The following is a 9,164-nucleotide window of genomic DNA, read 5'->3' as shown; positions in this document are numbered from 1 at the left end:
TAAAGTGACATTTTAAATTTGCCGCTAAACTTCCGGTTCGAAACGCCTCTGAGGATGACGTATGCGCGTGACGTAGCCCGGCGAACACGGGTATGCCTTCCACATTGAAGCCAATACGAAAAAGCTCTGTTTTCATTTCATAATTCCACAGTATTCTGGACATCTGTGTTCGTGAATCTGTTGCAATCATGTTCATTGCATTATGGAGAAGGAAGCTGAGCAAGCAAAGAAGAAAGTTGTCGGTGCGAAATGGACGTATTTTTCGAACGTAGTCAGCAACAACAGTACACAGCCGGCGCTTCTTTGTTTACATTCCCGAAAGATGCAGTCAAGATGGAAGAACTCGGATAACAGAGACTCTAACCAGGAGGACTTTTGACTTCGATACACAGACGCCTGTAGAGAACTGGGACAACACAGACTCTTACCAGGATTACTTTGATTTGGATGACAAAGACGCGGACGTGCTACTGTGAGTATGCAGCTTTGGCTTCTAAACATTTGATCGCTTGACCGTATGTGCGCAACTTTTTTTTGCGTATGTACGTAACTTTTTTAAAATATATAAGCTTTATGAACCTTGGGTTAGGTGAACGGTCTTTTGGGCTGAGTGATTGTGTGTGTTGATCAGGTGTTTGAATTGTATTGGCGTGTTCTATGGAGCTAGGAGCTAGCAGAGGAGCTAGGAGCTAGCGTAACAAACACGCAGGTGTTTTTATGCAGGATTAATTTGTGGCATATTAAATATAAGCCTGGTTGTGTTGTGGCTAATAGAGTATATATATGTCTTGTGTTTATTTACTGTTTTAGTCATTCCCAGCTGAATATCAGGTCACCCCCGGCTCTCACAGCATCTTCCCTATCTGAATAGCTTCAACTCCCCACTAGTCCTTCACTTGCACTTTACTCATCCACAAATCTTTCATCCTCGCTCAAATTAATGGGGAAATTGTCGCTTTCTCGGTCCGAATCTCTCTCACTTCATGCGGCCATCATTGTAAACAATAGGGAACTTTGTGTATATGTTCAACTGACTATGTCACGCTACTTCCGGTAGGGGCAAGGCTTTTTTTTATCAGATACCAAAAGTTGCAATCTTTATCGTCGTTGTTCTATACTAAATCCTTTTAGCAAAAATATGGCAATATCGCGAAATGATCAAGTATGACACATAGAATAGATCTGCTATCCCCGTTTAAATAAAAAAAATTCATTTCAGTAGGCCTTTAAGTAACACGTAATTATCTTGGATGTCACTGGTGTTACCAGCCATATAGACCGCGGTCCCCAAACTTTTTGAATCAGGGGCCGCATTGGGTTAAAAAAAATTGGCCGGGGGCCGGGCTATATATATATATATATGTATATATATATGTATATATATATATATTAGGGGTGTGGGAAAAAATCGATTCGAATTCGAATCGCGATTCTCACATTGTGCGATTCAGAATCGATTGTCATTTTAAAAAATCTATTTTTATTTTTTTTATAATTTTTTAATAATTTTTTATTTTTATTTTTTATTTTTTTTTAATTAATCAATCCAACAAAACAATACACAGCAATACCATAACAATGCAATCCAATTCCAAAACCAAACCCGACCCAGCAACACTCAGAACTGCAATAAACAGAGCAATTGAGAGGAGACACAAACACGACACAGAACAAACCAAAAGTAGTGAAACAAAAATGAATATTATCAACAACAGTATCAATATTAGTTACAATTTCAACATAGCAGTGATTAAAAATCCCTTATTGACATTATCATTAGACATTTATAGATTAAAAAAAAAAAAGAACAATAGTGTCACAGTGGCTTACACTTGCATCGCATCTCATAAGCTTGACAACACACTGTGTCCAATATTTTCACAAAGATAAAATAAGTCATATTTTTGGTTCATTTAATAGTTAAAACAAATTTACATTATTGCAATCAGTTGATAAAATCCTAAAGATAAACTGACTCAACTTAAGATATTGAATAGATTGTATTTTACATCTTATCAGCTGTTAAAAAATGGTGTAGTAGATAGCAAGTTATGTATGAAGTGTCGGGCAGCCGAGGCAACTCTTGTTCATTTATTGTGGGAATGTCAGAGAATAAAAGAGTTATGGTTGAAAACCACAAAAGAAGCAATCACAGTCCTTAATATAAATATCCCAATGACACTGCAAACTTGTATTCTTGGGGATCTCCATCAATTTAGTAACGTGTCATCAAAGAGTAAAAATGCATTTCTTTCAATATGTATAATAACAAAAAGGGTAATATTAAAAAAATGGATAGATGTTGATAGTCCAACTCATACTGACTGGTACACACAGCTATGGAGATGATATCAGTAGAACAAACTGCATTTAGTTTAGATAATAATGAGTCATATATTGGAATATGGGATCCATTATTTAAATTTGTTTTAACTATTAAATGAACCAAAATATGACTTATTATATCATTGTGAAAATATTGGACACAATGTGTTGTCAAGTTTATGAGATGCAATGCAAGTGTAAGCCACTGTGACACTTTTGTTCATTTTTTTAATTTATTTTTTTTATTAATGTTTGTAATGATAATATCAATGAGGGATTTTTAATCACTGTTGATAATATTCATTTTTGTCTCACTACTTTTAGATTGTTCCGTGTCATGTTTGTGTGTCCTCAATTGCTCTCAATTGCACTGTTTATTGCTATTCTGAATGTTGCTGGGTTTAATATTGCATTATTATGGTATTGTTGTGTATTGTTTTCATAAAAATAAAAAATAAAATAAAAAATATATATAAAAATAAAAAATAAAAAATCGTTTTTGAATTAAGAATCGTGTTGAATTGAAAAAAAACCGATTTTGAATCGAATCGTGACCCCAAGAATCGATTTTGAATCGAATCGTGGGACACCCAAAGATTCACAGCCCTAATATATATATATATATATATATATATATATATATATATATATATATATATATATATATATATATATATATATATATATATATATATATATATATATATATATATATATATATATATATATATATATATATATATATATATATATATATATATATATATATATATATATATATATATATATATACATATATATATATATATATATATATATATATATATATATATACTGTGTATATATATATATATATATATATACTGTGTATATATATATATATATACTGTGTATATATATATATTAAATATATATATATATACACATACATATATATATATATATATATATATATATATATATATATATATATATATATATATATATATATATATATATATATATATATATATATATATATATATATATTCCGAGCGCGATGATGTCACGTTATCGATGGGAAAATGCATTTTTAGACAATATGATTTGCCTGAGCGGCTAGGAGACACCAAGAGTAACAAGCGGTAGAAAATGCATTAGAAAGGACAGATTTAAAAATGTATTATTTTTTTTTAACTTGGGACTTCCCACGGGCCGGATTTTGGACGCTGGCGGGCCGTAGTTTAGGGACCCCTGATATAGACAATAATGGCTGTCATTACAAGTGAATAGTAAGTCTACTAATATACAAGCTGCGCACATCCAATATTTGTAAACTGTAATAAAAATTGTGAAATATGAGGGCTGTACTAATTTTTGTGAGATGCAGTAAATGTTGAAAGCAAAATGGATGTGTAGTTCAATCTGAGGAGTAGAAAATTCAATATAATATAAAATATAATAATTTGTCCATATTTTTTGCTTTAAATTGTGCAGCTTCAAATAATGCATTAAGGTCTCCTGGCACGTACATTCGTTGCTTCAAATATTGAGGCTTCCCCATATCGCAGATTTTGTAAGGATATTTTTAAACATTTTTAAACATATTTAACAGGTGTTTTCGTTCTAAATTAAGCATTTTCATGCATGAGCATTGCTCAATTCTCTGAAGATATCAGTATTACAGTGGTATTGACCACTAGAGGAGACCAAACTGAAAGCGCACAGTTTAATAACATGGCCACTGATTGGCTCAGCCTCAGGCAGCATTTACATATTGTATTAAAAAGTCTAAAGGTGACTAAAGGGTGTTATTTAAAGTTTAAAGGGCACTTATGATATTAAAGAAATTATTCATAAGGTCGTAAACAGCGTTTTCATGCTTTACCTATGAAAATATTATATTTATAATGAATTAATTCTATTTTGCGGAAATTAGTTTATCGCGGAGATGTCCGGAACCAATTAACAGCGATAAGCGAGGGATGACTGTACACCTAAGACATAAGAGAATTATAGCCTAAAATTATAGCCCTGTCACATTTGCTTTCATACCATCCATCCATCCATCCATCCTTATGGCGACCCATCAGCGTTCCTGTTCTGTAACCCTGTACACTGTTTTTTTGTCTAATCTTGAACGGGTTTGTGCTGAAAACAAAGTTTCGATGTACTTGTGCAATGACAATAAAGACCTATCTGAATCTGTATCTGAATCTGAATCCATCCATCCGTCCCTCTCGGGGTTGCAGGGGTGCTGAAGCCTATCCCAACTGCACTCGGGCAGACGGCAGTGTACACCCTGGACAAGTCACCCCCTCATCATAATTTACTAATAGAACATTTGGGGAGGGCACACATTGTTACAGTTTATCAATAGCTTCTTTCCTTGCTATGCTTTTGATGGAGGTAGTTGAATATAGTGGTTCTTCGGTTTTCAGTAGTAATCCGTTGCAGAATATCAGACGAAAACAGAATTGAACGAAAACTGCAACTTTTGTAGTTTTTTAGCATTCACAATCAATTAAAAAGGTAATAACCAACACATCGGATTCTTTGATACAGCACCTGATTCTGCTAAATGATACTAAGCAGACAGAGTTTTGTTATCCGCAATGTTCAGCCATGAAAATATTATCAACATAAAATTTGCATCAAAAAAAAAATGTACACAAGAAGTGGACCGCATCAAAATATTATTATTGTTATTTTATTATTATCATTATTATTATTATTATTATTATTATTATTATTATTATTATATGGATATGTTATTACCATTTATTTCCAGTTTTTTAAAGTAACGAAGTACTTAGTTGCTGTAATTAAGTTTATTTTTGACATATAGGTATGTACTTTACTCTGTTATATGTTTGACAACTTTCACGTTTACGCCACTACATTTACTACATAAAATGGATCATTTTTACGCCAAGCGCAAAGAAGAAGAAAAAGAAGCCCCGTTTATTACATAGGCCTAGGCATGGTATCAGAAAATTATTGGTATCGGTCGATACCCAAATCTGGGTGTTGGTTTAAAAAATTTGGATTTTTGCACCACAGGGGATAATACACACTTTGTTTAAATACGTTTGATACTTAAGTACAATAAAAGTCAGGTACTTTAAGACTTTTACTCAAGTGATATTCTAAAATGCGACTTTAACTTCTAACAAAGTCATGTTCCGGTCAGATATTTGTACTTCTACTTAAGTTTTGCGTTCAAGTACTTTATACAAGACCGTTTATTACAACAGAGTATAGACCTGATCTACAAACGTACTAAAATCCAAATAACGCTCTAAACAGCTTGTGTAAACTATGATATTGTGTGTACTTTTAGTGGGTGTGTTGCATGTGTTCTACTAGGACTGCATGTGCAATTGAAAAGTGGTGCAGACCGCCCTATTTGAATTTGATTTTTGCGCGTATAGTACTGGCATTATGCGCCCTACACATGTTTCTGTGCTCTCCAACCTGTGTGTAATGTTATTGAACCAACACCACACATCTATGATCGGTAACACCTTTTCTGCAATACCGAATCACAATCAATAGACAACAGAAGCTATTTTAGCACACTGATGTGCTGCAGGAAGACGGTGGACCATAACAATTACAGCGCTTTCAAGCGTCTGGAATGTTTCAAACCCAAGAAAATGCTAATTGAAAGGCTAATTCAAAGGCTAATTGAAAGGCGTTTTTTGTTTTTTTCATATAAGTGATATATAATAATAATAATGTATTTCCTAAATTCAAAAATGAACGGCATTTTTAAAAATCGCCAACAGACACCAAAATACATAATTGAATTTCTTTTAATCAGCCTCTTAAGTCATTCAGCAGCTACAGTATAAAATTATGAAATGGTATTGCTGAATGGATAATATGTCTCACATCTTTTTTATTTATAAGAGCCCAAATATGTTGACAGACCCACGTGGACAGAGGGTTCTCTGTCCATTGTCTGCCTTTGCAGCACGAGCACCATTTTTCTCGTAGTTGTGTCCGTAACTGTGTTAGTTTGCATGTACTTTTGAGACGTGCTAAATAAAAACACAAAATAGCTCCCGCAGAACAGTGATCAGTCTTGATAAATCACATTGCACATATTAAAAAAAACTATATTTGCATCACCTCCATATTGTGGGCGCTCTGATGATCAGCATGTATTCTGCATATTCATGAAGACAGACATGCTAAATGGATTGCCTTCTTTATTTTGTGCACTTAAGGGACAGAATCCTGTGCGCACAAGTTTAATAGAACATCTGTGTGCGTGATATCAAGTTTGCACGTGTTTTGATACACGGAAGCCTTTAGTAGATCAGCCCCTAAATGTATGCCTCAACCTTGAGAAATCAAAAACCCACTTTTTATGTTCTTCTCAGCATTCAGATATTGCTTCCAGTAAATCCTTTTCTCACTCATTTTACAGAAACTAGCATAAAATATATACTATACCACTATACTTCAACCCAATCCCGGTGACATTGGCGGGCCTGCCCAGCAGGCACAAGACATTGATACAACGTTGATTATACATACATGTCCTTTAAAACTGACTTCAAAACAACGTTGCCAAATAGTTGTATTTGTAAATTGAGACAACGCTGGATCCACGTTGTTGGTTGCGAAATGACCAAATTTCAATGGTCAAATCAACATCACATTGAATAAACGTTGTCTAATAGCATGTTGTTTCAACGTTGTATTAGTGTTGTAAAATATTGGTTGGAAAAATGACCAAAATTCGATGGTCAAATGAACGTCAGAACCCAATATTGATTAAACGTTGTCAAAAAGCTTGTTTTTTCAACGTTATGTTTGAGTTGCCCAACGTCGGGACCTAATTCAACAAGTTGTCTATCTTCTTTTAATGTCTTGTGCCTGCTGGGTGGGTGGCACAAGTTTCTGTGCCCACCCTGAGATGGAAGCTGTTGATTTTATTTGAAGTGAAATGAAGTGAATTATATTTGTATAATATTTGTATATTTTGTATTTTACATCAAAGTAGGTAAAAATAATACGATAAGTAATAAAAACAAAGGCAAATTGTGACACCAACAAAGTACAATCAATTTCGTCTTGTCGTTGGGTGGGACAAGTTCGGAAAATATCCAATCGCAGCTATTTAATGGCGTACATTGAAAGAGGTGTGGGGGGTGATTATGAAGTAGAGCTTATCGGATGCTTTTCCTTGTGAGATGAGGAAGTCACTGCCAAAAACAAAATGTGTGGATGTAACATGTTTCACATCGTAATATGTGTACAACTGAGAGAAAGTGAAGAGGACACTTTTCATGTTTACTCCTGTGACGCTATCAGCAGGCGGGTCCGCCATCGTGACATCTAAATCTACTTAAATCTACCTTTTAAAAAGCTGAAATCAACTCCAAACGACAACTTAGTGGTTGCCCAAAAGAGATTCAAAATAATATTTTGATATTGACACATATCATATGTGCATCTTGAGGGTGTTATAGTAATGTATGCACAGATGAGATGTGTCAATATAAAAAAAATACTTAAAATATATTTGTGGCAAACAACAATACATTGATTTAATGAATACATCCAAACACTTTATTAATATGTATTATGTGCATGAACAAAGAGCAGTTAATATTGTGTATAGCTTTTAAACAAGAAAGATGTTTAGGCACATCAATATGCATCAATGAAAGTCCTTTACTATCTCATTAGTACCATAAAAATGGCCAACTTTTTCATTGTTCGGACACAATAAAGGCTTAAATAATTTTAAACACATATCTTTACAATGATGTAATGTAAGTGTTTGTCTTACATGTAGTAATCAGTTGTGGACAGACAAAGCCCCAGCAGTGCAGCTCTAACAAGTGTGTGCGCTCCAGCAGCGGGAATCCATTTTGGCAGGCCCCATCCCCTGGAAAAATGTAATGCCCCCCCTTTAAATGTTTTTCTGCAGCCGGATCTGCTTCGACCTGAGATTCTTCTTTCGAATGCTGTTTTCCGACAACAAAATTCCTCGAGCCGCTCACACTGTCCTGAGGAAACCTTAGGTTATTGCTCCAAAGTCACCATCTCTTTAGACTTGATGGCTTCCATCCTTCTTTATACTTACCATTTTGTAGTTTCATAAAAAGCAGATACGCTATGAAAATAAAAATAAACATTATAATTGTCATGACGAATGCTTTAAATCCCAGCCCCCCCAAGCCCTTTTACCAGACTTTGTGGTGGAATGATGGTAAGCAGAGAGAAACGTTGCATTTAGTACCACTTTAAACGCTTATCATTCTCAGCCTATGAAAATATTATGAGTGAGGGTCACCACTTTGCCTGAGGTGGTCAAGAGGTTGTTTTAGGGCTACCTTGGGGCTCAGTGTGATGAACTGTTATTCTCCTACAATTAGGGACGCCTAAAGTGGCTGCAAAGAAAAATTAACCCACATATAAACATATGATTAATAGAGTTATGTAAACGTGAAAATAAAGCTTAATGATCCGTCTGACAATATTAGTGTAGCATATGGAATGAATTAGTTGACGATATAATGACAAATTGTATGCTTTTCCAATGTTGTGAATGAAGGAAACCCCAAATTCTAATATGTTCACATCTGCACAGATAAATAAGCACACCCCCACACCTCCGCTCAGACGGAAATTTCCTGTTAAGTAGTGGTGGGAGATGCATATGAAAGATCTGTCATTCGGCTAGTAGCTCATGTCAGCAGACAGTTTACAAAAGGAAGATTAAATATCATTAAATACTATGTAATTCCTCGCATGACAAGACAATGTGTGGTGTGTGGAAAGGGGGGAAAAAAACACAAAAATATCAGTGTAGAGCAGAGGTCCCCAAACTTTTTGAC

The sequence above is a fragment of the Entelurus aequoreus genome, linkage group LG11 (assembly GCF_033978785.1).
Source record: "Entelurus aequoreus isolate RoL-2023_Sb linkage group LG11, RoL_Eaeq_v1.1, whole genome shotgun sequence".
NCBI classification, from domain to species: domain Eukaryota; kingdom Metazoa; phylum Chordata; class Actinopteri; order Syngnathiformes; family Syngnathidae; genus Entelurus; species Entelurus aequoreus.
Note: the sequence above shows the minus strand (reverse complement) of the source record.